This window comes from Peromyscus californicus, unplaced genomic scaffold (assembly GCF_007827085.1).
Source record: "Peromyscus californicus insignis strain IS unplaced genomic scaffold, ASM782708v3 Scaffold_10__1_contigs__length_136768540, whole genome shotgun sequence".
Taxonomy (NCBI): domain Eukaryota; kingdom Metazoa; phylum Chordata; class Mammalia; order Rodentia; family Cricetidae; genus Peromyscus; species Peromyscus californicus.
The window spans coordinates 61,258,621-61,278,120 of NW_026294391.1; positions in this window are offsets into that span (position 1 = coordinate 61,258,621).

Sequence of the window (19,500 nt, forward strand, 5' to 3'; positions counted from 1 at the left end):
TGGTTCTTCACTCCTTAATACAGTTTCTTATGTTGTGGTGATCCCCAACCATAAAATTATTTTTATTGCTACTTCATTAGTGTAATGTAAATATTTTTTGGAGATGGAGGTTTGCCGAAGAGGTTGTAACCCACAGTTTGAGAACCATTTGATTTATCCTATCAAGATATCTGATTACTGATCATTATTGAACTTCTCCAGATAATTGCTTATTGTACTCGATATTTCAACTTTATTGACATACATCTATTGTACATAGTAATGAGCTTCATAAAGACATTTTCACACACGTATATCATATACTTTGATCATATTAAATTCCTATAGCCTTCCTTTTCTGCCACTTCCTCTTGTGTGATGTTGTGTATTCATATAAAGCCTAAGATCCAAAAATGAGAGAAAATATGTGATACTAGTCTTTCTGAATCTTAGTTATTTTGTTTAATAAGATGATATTCAATTGTATCCATTTTCCTAAAACTGACATAATTTCTTTGTTTTGGCTGAATAAAATTCACTTCTATGTGTACATACCAATTTTCTTTATCCATTCTCCTGTTGATATTGATACATACCTAAAAGTTGTGTAGCTGGATTATATGTCAGGTCTATTTCTATTATTTTCAATAACCATATATGTCTCCATGGTGCCTGTACTAATTTACAATTCCACCAACAGGATTCTTTTCTCCCCACATGTCCACAAGCAATTTTTTGGTGTCTGTGTAGCTTTGCGCCTTTCCTGGAACTCACTTGGTAGCCCAGGCTGGCCTCGAACTCACAGAGATCCACCTGGCTCTGCCTCTTTCCACCTAGCCACTCTCTACTTTCACGTCTTTTTGGTGAAACGTTTCATTAGAATTGTTTACAGAAGCATGGATATCTTACCACTGGCTTAGCTATTAAATAAAATGTCTTTCCTCTATTAATTATGAACTACATAAATCTTCAGGATTGAATAGGAAACTATGAGCCATGACAAAACATTGATTAGCCTAATGTTGTGCAAGTCTTGTGTAGGCCATCACAATTGCTATGAGTTCAAAAGTACAACAGATATTCCATTAAGTTAGAAAAATGTTAGTAAAAGAAATGGATGAGTTTCTTTCATAAACCAAAGTTAAACCAGAAGAGGTCAATAACTTAAGCAGACCCATAACAAATAAGAAAAGTAAAACAGTAATAAAAAGCCTTTTGAATAAAAACAAAAAACCCAGGTTCAGATGGATTCACAGCAGAATTCTACCAGACATTCAAAGATCAACAATCAATATTTTTAAATTTTAGAAAAGAAACACTTGAACACTTGCAAATTCCTTTAATAAAGCCAATATTACTCAATTACCAAAACCAGATAAAGAACAACAAAAAATAGAAAATTATAGGTCAATATATCTGATAAACATAGATGTAAAAATCCTCAACAAAATACGTGCAAACCAAATACAGGCATATATCAAGAAGATCACAATCAAGTTGGCTTTGTTCCTGAGATGCTGGGATGGTACAACATGTATCAGTAAATGTAATCACAAAATGGACTTAAAGTAAAAACTCGCCGGGCAGTGGTGGCACACGCCTTTAATCCCAGCACTTGGGAGGCAGAGCCAGGCGGATCTCTGTGACTTCAAGGCCAGCCTGGGCTACCAAGTGAGTTCCAGGAAAGGAGCAAAGCTACACAGGGAAACCCTGTCTCAAAAAACCAAAAAAAAAAAAAAAGTAAAAACTCGCATGATTATATCAATAAATGAAGAAAAGGCCTTTGATTAAATCTTCAATAAATGAAGAAAAGGCCTTTGATTAAATCTTCAATAAATGAAGAAAAGGCCTTTGATTAAATCTTCATGATAGAAGCCCTAGAAAGAGTGGGACTAGAGGGAACATAAGTCAACATGATAAGGTCCATATATGATAAGCCCACAGCCAGCATCACCTTTAATGGAGAAAAACTAGAAGGAATGCTCTTAAAATTTGGAACAAGACAGAGCTTTTCACTCACAATTCCCACTTTTCTGTACGGTGCTAGTTAAAGCTCTAGTTAGAGCAATAAAGCAAAAGAAGGAAGGAAAAGGATATAAAGAGGAAAAAGAAGTCAAATTATCCTTATTTGCAGATGATATTATACATAAGAGATCCCAAATATTCCACCAGAAAACTTTTAGAAGTAATTAGCACTTTACAATACAAAATCTACTTTAAAAAATCAGGATCCTTTCTTCTTTTCAATTGAAAATAGATTATTCACTCATACAATATATCCCAACCACAGTTTCCCTTCCCTCCTCTCCTCCAACCTCCCTCTTCCACCTCCCCTCTCCCCCAAATTCACTCCCCCTCCACTTCCCTTCAGAAAAGAGCGGGCCTCCAAGAGATAACGGCCAAACAGGACAAAACAAGATAGAATAGGACTAGGCAAAAGCCCTTGTATTGAGATTAGACAAGTATAGTGATATTTTATTTGTACTAAAATGTGATTTGTATGTTAATAAATAAAGTTGCCCGGGGGTCAGAGCTATTAGGTCATAGCAAAAGCTGGGCGGTTGTGGTGCACGCCTTTAATCCCAGAACTTGGTAGGCAGAGCTAGGTAGATCTCTGTGTGTTCAAGGATACAGCCAGCATTGGAGACACACACCTTTAATCTCAATACCAACCATAGAAGACCTGGAGGTCTGTACAGACAGGCAGTGACGAGGCAGTCATGTGGTTGGGTTTACAACCAATGAGAAGGCAGAACAGAAAGTCTATATAAAGACAAAATCACAGGAAGTAGGTCTCTTGGCTGAAGAGGCTAGCTTCAGCAGATGGGTAAGGCTCTTAGCTCTGATCTCTTGGCTTTCTTCTTTGCATTGGTTCTGTGTTCCTTATTTAATAAGACGGTTGGTTACATCTACAGACAAGAAAACCAATAGGGTAGAAAAAGAATCCCAAGGGAAGGCAAAAGAATGTAGAGAGGTTGAGCTGGTGCCTGCATGGAGCCTTCACCCCTATGTTCTAGTCTCTTTGGCTCAAGAGGATACTCTGTAGGATACCAAAAGAAAAACATCAACATCAGCCACAAAATCATCAACCTACAATCTGTCTTGCTTGCAAGTTGTGCTGTGGCAATGGTGGTGCAGAACTTGTGGGAGTGGCCAACCAATGTCTGGTTTCACTTGAATCTGAAGGCACGAGAGAAGCCTTTCTATACACAAATAACAAACCTGCTCAGAAAGTGATAGTGGACATACCCCCATTCACAAAGAAAATGAGATATCTAGGAATAAACCTTCCCAAGAAGATGAAAGACCTCTACAGTAAAAAATTTTACATTTCTGAAGAAAGAGATTGAGAGAAATACATGGATTTGTACAACTAATATTCTGAAAATGCCCATTCTATCAAAAAAAAACCTTAAAGATTTAATTCATTCACAATCAAAATTCATATAGAACCACAAAGGACCCCAGACAGTTGAAGCAATCCTGAGCAAAAAACAAAACACCAGAAGGATTATTATACCAGAGTTCAAGATGTATTATAGATCCTTAATAATAAAAATAGAATAGCACTGGCACAAAACCAGACACATAGGCTAATGGAACAAAACTTAACTACATCCATCTGATATTTGAGAAAGATGCTAAAAAGCATATACTGGAGAAAAGTTTGCATCTTCACCAAATAGTGCTGGGAAAACTGGATGTCCACATGAAGTAGGATGAAGTTAGACCTGTGTCTATCGCTTTGAACAAATAGCAGCCCCAAATGGATTAAAGACCTCAATGTGAAACCTGAAATGCTGAAACTGCTAGAATAAAACATAAGCAGGACCCTACAAAATATAAGTGAGGGAAAGGATTTTCTGAATAGGACTCCATTGGCTTAGGAACTAAGGCCAACAATTGACAAATAAAACTTCACTAATCTATAAAACTTCCGTACAGCAAAGAAAATAATCAAGATAGTGAAAGGAAACCCACTGAGTGAGAAAGGATCTTCGGCAGCTCTGTATCTGACAGAGCATTAACATCCAGAATGTACAAAGAATTCAAATGACAAAAAACAAAACAATACAAAAAGACCCAAATAAACAAATGGGCTACAGACCTGAAGAGAAAATTCAAAAGAAGACATAAAATGGCACTGGCTGGTCTTCGAGGGGATCTGAGTTTCATTTCCAGCACCCACATGGTGGCTCAGAACTGTCTGTTACTCTAGTTTTAGGGGATCTGACTCCCTAATCTGGCCCCCATGGGTACTAGGCACACACATGGTGCACAGACTTTCATTCAGGCAAAGCAACTCATACAAAATGATAAAGTTTTAAAAACTGTTCCATATCCTTAGCAATTAGAGAAAAATAAATTAAAATACTTTGAGATTTCATGTTGTCCCAGTCAGATTGACTGAGACAAAGAAAACAACTGACAACAAATATTGGTGAGAATGTGGGAAAGGGGGAACTCCATTAACTGTTTTTTTTTTTTTTTTTTTTTTTTTTTGGTTTTTTGAGACAGGGTTTCTCTGTGTAGCTTTGCGCCTCTCCTGGAACTCACTTGGTAGCCCAGGCTGGCCTCGAACTCACAGAGATCCGCCTGGCTCTGCCTCCCAAGTGCTGGGATTAAAGGCGTGCGCCACCACCGCCCGGCCATTAACTGTTGATGTTATTGAAAACTGGTGCAGCCACTGTAGAAACTAGTGTGGAAAATTATCAAAAAGGTGAAAGTAGACTTAGCATGTGACCCAGCTATATCATTTCTTGGCATATGTCCAAAGGACCAGTTACCTGCTCAACAATCTTCAGAGTACTTAGGAAATGGAAACGACCTAAATGTCCTGCAACTGATGAATGCATAATGAAACTGTAGTACATATACCCAATGGAATACTATTCAGCTGTAAAGAAAAATGAAATAATGAAATTTGAAGGTAAATGGATGGAACTAGAAAGTATTATACCTTGTGAGGTAATCCAGACCCAGAAAGACAAACACCAGATGTTCTCTCTTATTTGTTGATCTAATTCTTTAGATGTGAGTATATAACTTGGAGTAATCACAGAAATGGGGGAAATAAATGGGGACCAAGGGGAGGGCAGGTGTCTTTTAAAAATAGCTTCTTACTACTGCTCTTGTTTAGTGCTGAAAAGACTTTTCCAGTCTTTATATGGTATACGGACCCCAAGATTATTATTTTTTTAGTTGTGGTTGTTTGAGACAGAGTCATTATGCAGCCCAGACTGATCTGTAACTCACTATGTCAATGAGACTGGCCTCAAATTTAACAGAGCTACTTCTGCCTTTGTACCCTGAGTACTGGGATCAAAGGTGTGTGGCAGCATATCTGACAGGACCCCAAGATTCTTATCTGATTGGACAACAAGTCTGTACAGTTATGTGCCCATTGTTTACTACTCTTTTTGAGTCTTGTTTTTAATGTTTTATCAATATGTATAGTATATAAATTAATGATCATTTCATACATGGAGTAATTTGATTAATTAAACCATTTGTATGTGTAACATTATCATCATAGTGATACAAAACCCCTGATATTTTAATTATTTCTCACAACTTTTATTTCCCTATGCAAGTAAGTAACTAATATCCATTGCTATACTATATATGTACATGTGAATATATATGTAATATACACAGTTCTTTGTAGACATATGTTTTTAGTTTATACAATTGATGTGTTCATCATATTATTTTCCTTGCCTTTTCCATTGCTGAGCCCTCTTTCTAAGACACTTCTATGTGGCTATATGTGTATTTACATTTATTCTAATGTATGCACAGTAATTCATTACATCATTCATCACATGTATCTGTCCACATGCTAAGTGATGGCCGTCCAGATTATCCTGAAGTCTTACCAACAAAAAAAATGATTACGCACAGACATGACCTTTTGTGGGCATGTATGCAAGTATTCTAAAAATATGCTCCCAATGTCAAAATAACTGGGCCATTTTATATATATATCACATATAATAAACCTCAGTAATTCAAAATTCTTTTCTAGAAATACTGCACCATGCACCATTCCCAAAAATACTGCATCTATTCCTATCACCCAGTCTAACAAATGGAAAGTATTATCTTATTAGTTTTGCAATTTCCCTGTTCTCTGGTTATGAGTTAAAACATATCTTTTTATCATTATTTTTGTTTTTTGGAATTAAAACATAATTAAATTGTCTCCTTCCCTTTCTTTCCAGCCCTTCCCATGTACATTCCCCCCTGTTTTCTCTCTCAACTTCATGACCTCTTTTTGCGCGTATGCACGCACACACACACACACACACACACACACACACACACACACATTCCTTAAGTATATAAATACAACCTGCTCAGTCCATATAGTGCTACTTGTATGTGTATGATTTCAGGGCTGACCATGTGATATTGGACAACCAATTGTGAGGGGGTCTTCTCTGAGGAAGACGATTTCTCCCACTCTCAGCATTCCTTAGTTGCCTGCAGTTCTTTGTCTAGGGCTGAGGCCCCATGATATTTCCCTCTTCCATGTTAGCATGTCTATTGTTGTTGTCTTTTTATTTTTTTATTATTTATTTATTTATTTATTTTTGGTTTTTCGAGACAGGGTTTCTCTGTGTAGCTTTGCGCCTTTCCTGGAACTCACTTGGTAGCCCAGGCTGGCCTCGAACTCACAGAGATCCGCCTGGCTCTGCCTCCCGAGTGCTGGGATTAAAGGCGTGCGCCACCACCACCCGGCATGTTGTTGTCTTTTTAAAGACCATGGTTAGGTAGCCATGTCGATGACACTTCACAGGGGTAGTTTTCCTGTCATTTTTAGGAGATGCAATATCACAGCAAACTTTCTGGCTGGCTTGCTCTTAAAATCTTTTAGCTCCCATTTCTGGTATAATTCCTGGACCTGAAGAGCAGAAGTTGCATTATAGATGTACCAGTTAGGGATGGACACCACACAATCACCCATTCTCTGCAGTTTGATCAGTTAGTGATTGTCTCTGTCTGTTGGAAAGGGACATTTCTTTAACAAAGGGTAAGGCCTTATACCTATTAGTATAAGTAAAAATATTTAGAATGTAGCTAGGAATTATGCTGGTTTAGTAAAGCAGTGATTGTAGGCTCTCCTCCGAGACCCATGATCATCTTCACTAGCTTTGGCAAGTTTGGTAGGTTTCAGTACTTCTAGTCACTTAGGCCTTATGTCCAGTTAGAGGGCTGTTGTTTACTACTAAGATGTGCATGCCACTGTTGCATTTTTAGGGATATTGTCCCATGCTGATTATTGTTTTAGTTCATAGATGTCATAGCTGAGTATGACTAGTAGTTGCTTCTCTTGAATGGTAACTTCTGGTATCATGAAAACTAGTTTTTAATTGAGGAGGCTTTCAGGTTAGATCCATCTCAGGTCCTCTTGGTCATGTGTCTAAAGTGCATGGTGTTTTAGCAATGGGATTTATCTTCCACCTCTGGAGGTTGGGTGAGAGGCAAACAAGGGCAACAGCAATAGTCTATAATGTTTTGGGAGTCTCTTGGGCAACTTTGACCAACGAAGGGGGCTTTCTCTTGCCTGGTATTGGAGTTTTTGATAGTCTATGGTTCTTTGGGAGAGCGTTGATGCCCAGATAGGAAAATTTCATTTAAACTATATTTGTTTATCCAGACTTATATGTAACATATGTAATTGATGTGATTAGATAATTATTCCTTATGACTTTCAGATATTCTTACTGTTATTTTTTTCTCTTCCCTCCTCCTTCTGCATTTCCCCCTCCCCAATTAAAGTACTACCGTTTTTCTCATTTCCTTGTTCCTATCACTTATATTTTGCTATTCTTCTCTTTAGAACTCCTTCCCTGGCCCCAGGGTCCCTTTAAACTTTCCTATTTTCTGTGGTTACTTCATGTTCTGTAGTCACATCTGGGGATTTGGGGCTTGGTCTGTTTGAGGGGCTCCTGGCAATGGGATCAGGATCTATCCCTGGTGCATGAGCTGGCTTTCTGGATCCCATTACCTATGGTTGGATACCTTGCTCACCTTTGATGCAGGGGGAAGGGCTTGGTCCTGCCTCAGCTGAATGTACCCTGCTTTGCTGACTCCCTATGGGAGGCCTCACCCTTTTTGAGGAGGGGATAGGGGTGGGTTGGGGGAAGTATGGGGGAGAGCAGGAGGAGGGATGAAAGGGGAATCTAGGGTTCGTATGTAAAATGAATAAAAAACTAATAATAATAATAATAATAAATGTGTATATGTGGTGAGTATGTATTCTCTCTACATTTGCTCAGAACTAATTTATAGTCTTTATTAGCATTGGAAAATTTCTCTATATAAACTTTGCATATTTTTATTGCTGAACTCTTAAAATTTTATAGTATTTTATTTGTTAATGGTATCTTATTTAATATTATAGTTTCTTGTTATTACTGGTATAAAATATGAGTAGTTTTTATAATGTGTTATCTGTCTACTTTTCTGAATCTTGTTATTATATATATCATTTTATTGATCTTATTGGTTTTCCTACGCAGATCATATAATCTGTAAACATTGTTTTATTTCATTACTTCTAATTCCTTCCTGTATCATCAAGGCCAGCCTGGCCTATATAGAGTGCTCCAGGCCAGCCCAGACTGCATAATGAGACCCTTTCTCATAAACAAGAAGTTATATGATGTCAGCATGTCTTACTACTGAAAATACTAATTTTGATCAATTCTTTGCACTACAGTGTTGGCCAATATTTAAGGTATATTGTAGAATGTCCTTCAACTGGGTTTGTCTATAGATTCTGAGTTCTGACAGGTCCTTCTAAATACATAGTATAAGAAGTTAGATGATGCTGGCAGGGATGGCACACACCTTTAGTTCAAGCACTTGGGAGGCAGAGGCAGGTGGTTTCTTTATTGTAAAAGTAAGTCTTTCTCCTTTGATATTCTCTTTTTTAAAGAAGTAAGTATGAGTAAGGTATGGTGCCACCTGCAACCCCAGCACTCAGAAGACGGGAAGATCAGGAAATTAAGGACAACCTGGGCTACATAGCAACATTCTGTTCCAAACAAAAGGGACTCTTGAGAACAAGGGCATATGCAAGTAATGATAAATTAAGGCTGTGTTCTGGAGATAAAATGTCATATGTTAAAACTACCACAGTAATTAATGAATTTGAAATATATCCTATAAGGCTATTCAAATATACTGTTTCTCTTACTAATTTTAGCTTTAATCAGAGAATGTTGCCATTGGCATTTATTATTGTGATGTTCATATGATGATTTCCCTAATTCTTCCCACATTTAGTCATTAAAATTCTTTGGCAGGGAAAAATTGTCCTTTCTTTCTTCATGCATGCAGCCATTTCTTTCCTTCCTTTTCTCCTTTGTTTTTTCATAGTGGTATGGATTGGTGTGCATTTAATTTTTTTATTAATAATAGAAAGTATTATTTATTTTGTATCTTATTGAAAATTTAGCCATTAGGAACTGATGTCAGGCTGTCTTTTACATGTCTCCATCTCTATACAATTTTTAATCTGCTTGCTCATTAGATTTTATGGGGATGCTAAAATTTCCAAAAATGTTTGGTAGCTTAATTTTTCTATGACAGTAAGTCTGTAGGCAGTGACTTAATTTATCTTGAAGCTTTGTGTGTATCCACCTCCACATTGACATAATATCTGTGAATATTTTGGCCACACATTCTGACACTATTTTTCTTTGTCCTTAAGATAGACCTTTTTTGCTTCTGTTCCCAGATGATGCCCTGGCCCTCAGATGCCTTTATGGCCACAGGTTGCATCCCAGACCCTGGGCAACTGTGTAGTCTTTGTCGGCAACATAGGCCATGGACATCAGTACAGACTCTGGCTGTGGTAGGACCATGGACCCAGACATCGTCCTTGGCAGCAGCCTGGGCCGGGATCTCAGTATGGCCCCAGGTGGCAGCACAGGCCACCTAGATTGGCATGGCCCCTGTGGCAGCATGGCCCTCAAACACCAACAAGGTCCTAGGTGGCAGACCAGACCACAGGCCTCCGCACAGCCCTCAGTGGCAACATGAACCACAGACATCAACTCTGGCCCCCTAGGCTGCTTCAGGGCCTTGGACCAAGACCCGGCCCTTGGCAGTAGCCCAGGCCCGGACATCACTTTGGACTCAGGTAGCTAGCAGGCCTTTCACATCACCCTGTTCCTCACCACCCTTCACCTCTTCAGATCTGCCTCTTTCCTGAACCCCTGAACCATTCTGCCTCTCTCTCTCTCTCTTCCATTTCTCCACCCTGTACTTGTTCACCATATTGGTGCCCAACAACTTGGTGCCAAGGCTCTTGGTTGGGTCACAGGTGGCTCTTGGTTGAGTCCTGCCTACTGCAGTCACAAGACATGGCTTTTCTTCTCACACCTGGGCTAGAAACCTCAGGCAGCACTTGTTATGATGGTGCCTGATGGCTTGGCACTAGATGTGTTGGGTGAGCTCCTGGTTGATTGTGGCCCTCCCAGACCAAGAAGTCTGGAAGGGAGCCGTCTGTGTCCTCCACTGGTCCAGGCCTAGAAAGGGATGAGCTGCTTCTCAAATTTCATAATTTTTTTTAACAATTAAGTAATATTCCATTTTGTAAATGTATCACAATCTTTATCACATTGTCTGTTGACAATCATCTAGGCTCTTTTAAAGTTCTGGCTATTATGAATAGGGCAGCAATGAACATGGCTGAGCAAGTGTCTCTCTGGTAGGATGAAATGTCCTTTGGGTAGTATAGCTGGATCTTGAGGTAGATCAGTTCCCATGTTCCTGAGGAACCACCACACTGATTTCCATAGTGGCTGTACAAATATGTACTTCCACCAGCAATGGATGAGTGTTCCCCTTACTCCATATTCTTGCCAGCATGAGCTGTCACTTGTTTTATTGATATTAGCCATTCTGACAGGTATACGATGAAATCTCAAAGTAGTTTTGATTTGCATTTCCCTGATGGCTAAGGATGTTGAATATTTAAGTGTTTCTCAGTCATTTGTGTTTCCTCTTTTGAGAATTCTGTTTTGAGGATTCTGTATACCATTTTTTAAATTGGGTTATTTGTTTTCTTTATATCTTTTATTTAGATCTTTGTATGTTTTAGATATTAGTTCTCTATCAGCTGTGTAGTTGGTACAATCTTTTCCCATTATGTAGGCTGCTTCTTTGTTCAAATAACAGTGTCCTTTGCCATGCAAAGGCTTTCCAGTTTCATGAGGTCCCATTTATTAATTGTTGATCTTAGTGCCTGTGCTATTGGTGTTCTGTTCAGGAAGTCTCTCCTGTGCCAATACGTTCAAGGCTATTCCCTGCTTTTTCTTATATCAGGTTCAGTGTATCTGGTTTTATGTTGAGGTCTTTGATTCTCTTGGACTTGAGTTTTGTGCAGGGTGATAGATATATATATGTATTTGCATTCTTCTACATACAGCCATCCAGTTTGATCAGCACCATTTGTGGAAGATGCTTTCTTTTTCCAGTGTGTATTTCTATCTTCTTTATAAAAGTCTTCAATTATATTCCATAGGATCTTAAAATTTTAAGACAAATACAAAACAAAGTAACCCTTCAGTAAATATTAAAAAGTAAAGTAAAATGTCATTTAATTCTAATGTTTCTTTTTTATCTGAATGGCCTGTCTGTTAATGACACTGGGGTACTGAAGTCATTCATTATTGCTGCTTTGAGGTCAGTCTATGACTTTTCATTCATTAGTGTTTGACAAATGAAATTGGATTTGTCAATGTTCAGTGCATATGTTTATAATTATAGTGTCCTCTTGATGCATTGTTCACTTATTCAATATGTACTGAACTTTATCTCTTCTAATTTTAGTTTGAAGTCTATATTGTCAGACATTAGAATTGACTTACCTGCTTGCTTTCTACTTGCATTAGCTTGAAAGATATAAGATTCCCTCATATATCTTCTATAGAGCCTTAGTGGTTGTGAATTCCTTTAGCTTGAGTTTGCCATGGAAAGTTACTCTTCTCTTTTATTATTATTACAAAGAGTAGATTTGCTATTGTAATCTAGAATAGCAGTTATTGTCTTCAGAGTTTGAAACTCACCATTTTATGCCTTCCTGGACTTTAGACTTTTGTTGAAAAATATGCTGTTATTCTGAAGATTTTTGCCTTTATATGTTATTTGGTGCTTCTCTCTTGCAGTTTCCAATACAGTTTCCTTTTCTGTGTATTAGCTTGTCTGTTGGTATCCTAAATGTTTTCTGTATCTGAATGGTCATCTTCCCCAAATTTGGAGATTTTTCTGCTCAATTTGATGAATATATCTTGTATGTCTTTGCCTAGATACTATCTTCCTTCTATGCTGATGATTCATAGATTTGGACTTTTAATGCTGTTATTTACCAGGTTCGAGAATGGACCATGAGATACAACAAAACCCACTTGAAGAGTTTTATTGGGGGGGATAGGAAAGATGGGATGAGTGTTGCAGGACTGCCAGAGAGAAATGTGGCAGAAGAGGGGCAGGGAATGGGTGGAATCTGCTTTTAAGGATAACCTCAAGCATGCGTATGAGGACTTAGTAATCACACCAGGCATGTGTATAGATTATGTAGCCAAGCTGTGAGTGCGCATAGATTATGTAGGATGCAAGGCCCTGGAGTGACTAAGCATTTTGCCTGGCTGTTAGCAGTGCATACTTGGCCACGGGACTCTGGAAGTGGCTAGGAGGATGTCAGGAATAACGTATGCTATTCAATACATCTCATATATTTTGTTTGTACTGTCCTATTTATTTACCTTTGTCATCAAACTTTGATAATCTGTCCCCTTCTTGAACCATTCTAGTTTATACTTCTTTTATTTGATATCTAACACCAATTTAGTGGGCCAGAGTTGTCTGGCTAATCTGGTGTGGACTGCCTGGTGACCGTTGCTGCTTGACAAAGTTCCAACATTTTGTCTTCAATTTTCCAGCATCTTTTTACTTTCATTTTCACTGATTCTCACTATATGTTATGGGACTTTCCTTATGCCTTTTCCTTTGGGAAATTTTGTGGGGGCTTTAGTGAGGGATGAAAATGTATAAAATGTCTGCTTCTTTAAACAAAATAATTCTTTGGAAAACATCCCTGCTACTGTGTGATTACACAAGTTAACACCACGCTGCTAGAAAAGTTAGATAAGTAACATGTGCTTGATAAATAAGGTATATTTGATAATCAAGATTTATAAATTCCTAAGATCTACTCAGGTTCACAATAATTTTGTTTAGCTTCATTCTTGCTCACTTTAAGCTTTAGCTATTTGGATAAACTAAGCCAAACAAGAAATAGCAATATTCTATGATGGAGTGTCCCCCAAGAAAGTAATTTTCCCAAGGTCAGGCATTTAGACAAAAGCCCCGGTTCCTTCAGGGGCTTGAAGAAAGTTCCTGCTTGCTAAAATGGGAGTCATTCTTATCTCTGGCAGGAGGAACATATGGCCCTTAACATATGACTGTGGTGCCTATTAACTTGTCAAGGTCAATGCTGGCTCCTCAATCTCTGATCACAAGCCACACCCCAGCTCACATGCCACCTTTCTCCCATTTAATCCTTTGTTCAATTAGAGTATAAAAGGTATAGCTTTTCTTCAATAAAGTGGCAGCCATCCGGATTCACTCTCAGATCCTGTCAGTCTTCTCCTTCCCCTCACAGACTCCACACCTCCTCTTTGGGACCTGAACCCCACTGGAGCTGGACTCCAGCACTAATCCCCACATGATAGGCTTTATAAAAACCTTCTCACAAGAAATGCCAAAGGAGTCACAGAAGCAATGCTCACCTCCACTGACCTAAGGAACTCCTGCTAGATTCCACATCTTCAAGTTTCTACCAGTTCCTTTTAGAGCTACCCCACAGACCAGTAATTAGTCACAGTTGACTTTTGTGGGATTCTTCTTTTTTTTTTTTTTTTTTTTTTTTTTTTGGTTTTTCGAGACAGGGTTTCTCTGTGTAGCTTTGCGCCTGTCCTGGAACTCACTTGGTAGCCCAGGCTGGCCTCGAACTCACAGAGATCCGCCTGGCTCTGCCTCCCGAGTGCTGGGATTAAAGGTGTGCGCCACCACCGCCCGGCTTGTGGGATTCTTCAATACCCAAGCCACTGTGTACCAGTGGGGTGTGTGTGTGTGTGTGTGTGTGTGTGTGTGTGTGTGTGTGTGTGTATGTGCATGTGCATGTGCATGTGCGTGCACATGGAATATTCATGCATGGAGGTGTACATACCATTGCACACAAATAAATTCGAAAGCAGAAGAGGATGTCAGGAGGTTTATTCTATTGTTCTCTTCTTTAAGACAGGGCCTTTCATTACCTTAAGACAGGGCCTTTCAGTGAACCAGAAGCTTACTGTTTCAACTAGAATCGCTGGTTATCAAGCTCCTGGGATCCACCTGTCTCCACTCTCCAGTGCTGGTGTTATAAGTACATATAGTCACATTTGGTTTTTAACATGAGTACTGGGGATTTGAACTCCTGTCCTCATGCTTACATGAAATGTTCCTATGGAGACATCTCTCCAGGCCCAATACCAGTTTACTACACAATTAATTGAAGATCTGCCTTCCCTTATTATGTGTAATTAGCATTTTTGCCAAAAATAAATGAAGTTAAATATGTAGGCTTATGTTTGAACTTACTCTGCTTTACTGGACTATGTGGCAGGGTTTTTTATTTTTTTATTTATTTCTTTATTTTACATCCCAGCCTCAACCTCCTCCATCCTCCCTTCCCAGTCCACCCTTCCTTCCCCCATGCTCCCCTCACTCGCAAATCTCCAATCCCCTCCTATTCTGTCTCCATCCAGGAAAGGGCAGGTCTTCCATGAGTATCAATAAAACATGGCATATCAAGTTGCAGTAAGACTAAGCATCTCCTGTTGTATTAAGGCTGGGCAAGGCAACCCAGTATGAGGAGTAGGGTCCCCAAAAAACAGTAAAAGAGTTGGAGACAGCCCCTGCTTCCACTGTTAGGAGTCCCATAAGAAGGCCAAGATACACAACTATAACATATATACAGAGTGCCTAGATCAGTCCCATGCAGGCTCCCTGATTAGTTCAGTCTCTGTGAGCCCTATGAGTTCAGGTTAGTTGATTGTGTGAGCCTTCCCATGGTGTCTTTGACCCCTCTGGCTCCTACTTTCTTTTCTCCTCCTCTGCAGGATTTCTAAACTCCATGTAATGTTTTCCTGTGGGTCTCTGCATTTGCCTTCATCAATTGCTGAATGACACCTCTCTGATGACAGTTGGGCCAAGCACTAATCTAGTTTCTGTGGGTCTGTGGATTGTAACATAGTTATCCCTTATTTTACAGATAATATTTACTTATGAGTGAATACATAACATGTTTGTCTTTCTCTGTCTCGGTTACCTCACTGAAGATGATTTTTTCTAGTTCCATCCATTTGCCTGCAAATTTCTTGGTGTCCTTGTTTTTAACAACTGAGTAATATTCCATTATGCAAATGTACCACATTTTCTTTATCCATTCCTCGGTTGAGGGACATCTAGGTTGTTTCCAGGTTCTGGCTATTACAAATAATGCTGCAACGAACATAGTTGAGCAAGTGTCCTTGTGGTATGATTGAGCATCCTTTGTGTATAGGTCCAAGAGTGGTATAGGTGAGTCTTGTGGTAGTTTGATTCCCAGTTTTCTGAGAACCCCTCACACTGTTTTCCAAAGTGGCTGTACAAGTTTGGACTCCCACCAGTAATGAAGGAGTATTCCCCTTGCTCCACATCCTCTCCAGCATGAGCTGTCGCTTGTGTTTTTGATCTTAACCATTCTGGCAGGTATAAGATAGAATCTCAGAGTCATTTTGATTTGCATTTCTCTGGTGGCTAAGGATGCTGAACATCTTAAGTGTTTCACAGACATTTGAGATTCTTCTGTTGAGAATTCTCTGTTTAGAACTGTTTTACATGTTATTTTGATTAGAATATCATAAAAGTATACTTTAAAGTCTAATAGTGTGATGACCTCAGTTTGATCTTCCTACTCAATGAAATCATCTTGGGTATTCATGGTTTTGTGTTGTTGTCCTGAATGAATTAAGAATGATTTGCTGCTTCTATGAAAGTATCATTAGAATTTGTTAAGGCTTGCATTGATGTGGTAGATCACTTTAGGTAGTATGCATGGTTTAGACATACTAAATATTCTATTCTGTGGATACAGAGTATCTTTTCATTTATCTGTATCTTCTTCAAGTTCTTTCCTTGATATTTTATTCTGTCAGGTGCATAGGTCTTTCACTTCCCTGATTAAACTAATTTCTAAATATCTTTATGCTCTGCAAAAGAGATTCTTTTTTTTTTTTTTACTTCTTTTTGGATAATTCATTGTTAGTGTATGGAATCCTGAATGATTTTTCTATCCTAGAAATTTAATGGATTCATTTAATTGTTAGATTTTTTTGTTGATGATTTAGGGCTCATATATATTTGGGTCATCTATAAACAGACAACTATTTTCCTTTTCACTTTGGATTCCCTTTCTGTGGTGGTTTAACTAAGAATGGCTCTATAGGCTCGTGTTTGAATGTGAGCCACCAGGGAGTGACATTCTTTGCAAGGATTAGGATGTGTGGCCTTGTTGGAGGAAATGTGTTGCTGGGGATGGGCTTTGAAGCTTCTTCCTGCTGCCTGTGAATCTGAATGTAGAACTCTCAGCTACCATGTCTGCCTCCATGCTCCCCATGAGGATAATGGACTAAACGGCTGAAACTTTAAGCAAGCCCCAATTAAATGCTTTCCTTTGTAAGAGTTGTCATGGTCATGGTGTCTCTTCACAGCAATAGAACAGTGACTAAGACTCTTTCTTTTCCTTGTCTAAGAGCACTAAGTAGGGCCAGCAGTTCTATGTTGAGTAGCTGCGATGAGTGTGAACATCTATATGTTATTATTTATCTTAGAAGAAAAACTTTCAGCTTTTCACCATTGACTATGATGCTGTGAGTTTGTCATATATGGCTTTTATTGTATAGAGATACATTCCTTCTAGACCTAAATTAATCAGAGTTAAAGCACATGAGATAGATGAATTTTATCTCATGTCTTATATGCTTGCTATACATCTACTGAGATAATCTTTTGTCTTTTATCATTAGTATTGAAGATGGTGATCATTAATGAGCATTAATAGTTAATATGGTGATCCAGATTTATAGATTTCCATTTGTGAAAATATCTTTATACCCTAAGGATAAATCCTAAGTGATGACATGGAGAAATTTTAGTAAGTTTGCTTATTTCAATTAGTAGCTTTGTTTCATTTGTGGATCCTAGATTTTAGGCAAATACATAAAAACATATATATGAAGACACACACACACACACACACACACACACACACACACACATGACATGAAGGTAGAAATGAGACTGTGGGGAATGATTGTAAATGGTGGGATAAAGGGAGAGGAAGAGGAGAGGAAGAGTGAGCATAGCCAAACTACATGATACACTCATGAAAACATCTTTATGAAATCCATCATTATCGATCTTGACTATACACAGAAATTCATGTATAAAATAATATTTTAAAATTTTAACTTTGATATAAAACTCTTAAAAAGTATGGGCCAAGTCTCACTCACTATCACCATAACTTTGCTTAAACAATTCTATATGATGTACCTCAGCTCACAGGGATTTCCAAAAGTACTTGATGAGAAATATTTCTCAAAGAATCAAAATAATACATCAGAGAGTCTTAGACTGTTATTCTGTCATTATCAGAAAAAATTGAAAATAATGCACCTTAATTATAGCAAATATCACTTGTGTGTTGTACTTAAAAGCTTCACAAGAAATAATCCGTTCAAAAGCATATGGATGTTGGTCTGGGATATCAAAAATTGAACTGTCAAGTGAGATGTGCATTTTCCGAGCTCTCTAAAACTGGGCCGCTTGTTCCAGCACTGCTAGTCTACTATACGACATTCACATAGATAGAGGACTCACAAAGGTGCAGTGTAGACACTTGAGATTCAAACGGAGGATTTGTACTCAACTGTGTTGTTTTTCAGATGACGTGTAATAGTTCTCCCCATTTTAATAGTTATAAGAATTGCTCTGGATTGCTGAATGCAAGTGTGTTCCTGTATGTTTCCTAATTTCCTGCAGATGAATAGGATCTTGATACACTATTAGATCTTATTCATTTATATAAAAATATTTCATTAGTACTATGTCCTAATGTAAATTCCATATAATTCTCTATTATAAAAGAAATATTTTCTCAAGATATAGATCTGCTGTTAGAATTATTTATACAAAACTGGCTTAGAAAAACAAAAAAAAATCTGTTTTATCAAGGTAAGTACTTGCATTATTTTCTGCTTAACTTGTTAGGCTTTCTAACTACTTAAGAAACTGACTCGTTATAGAATCAAGAATAGTTTTTTAAAATATATTTGTTTTGTTAATCTTAAATATTATACTAAAACCATTATTGTAAGTACTATGCCAGCTTTTATAGGATCTACTCAAAAGAACATGAGTGTACCAAGTGTACAGAGAAAAAGTCACAAATTTCTACAGTTCCTAACTGTGGTGGCTTCTTAACCAGCAGTCATTAAAAAAAAAAAAAAAAAAAAAACCAGAGTCCCAGTACAGTAGCTCTTCTAAAATATATTATTCATCCTAATAAAAAATGTTAGTAGGTCTTGTATTATAAAGATTCCCTAACCTTTTCACTAAAATGTGGTCACGGCGGAGAGGGGGGGCGCAGGAGGGGGGAGGACAGGGGAATCCGTGACTGATATGTAAAATTAAATTAAATTATAAAATAAAAAAAAGAAAAGCAAAAAAAAAAAAATTAGCTCCCTCCACCAACAAGCTGTACAGGCTCAAACTGCCCACCATCAATCACCGTGCAATCTTGTAGTAACTCTTCACTGATCAAGGTAGGAGTCTATGCTGTTATTAATAAATGTTGTTTCCCTAGTATTCAAGAATGCTACAGATTGACTTCCAGAACATTATCTTTCAGTCTAACCTCCATAGATCTCTTCAAAGTGATAGTTGTCATTCTTCTATTTCTATTATAGATTGCTCACCCTGTAGCTAAGCCTCATTCTGCTAATCAGACCCTAACATCATTCATTAAAAAGCTTTTCCAGGAGACTCATCTTACTTGGAGAAAAATATTTACAAATAACCCTAGTCAGAATCCATGTAAACCCTCATTCAGCTCCTGGCCGTAGTCCTTTAGAAGCACCTTATAGATACCCTTTTCCACATTCGGGTCTGTTTATAAATGACAAGTTTTTTTTTTAATAACTTACCATTCACTTTTTAAAATTTATTTATTTTTATTTCATGTACATTGGTGTTTTGCTTGCATATATGTCTGTGTGAGGGTGTTGGATCCTCTGGAACTGGAGTTACAATTGTGAGCTGCCATTTGGTTGCTGGGAATTGAACCCAGGTCCTCGGAAGAGCAGCCAATGCTCTTAACCACTGAGCCACCTCTCCAGCCCCCAAAGTTTGTTTTTT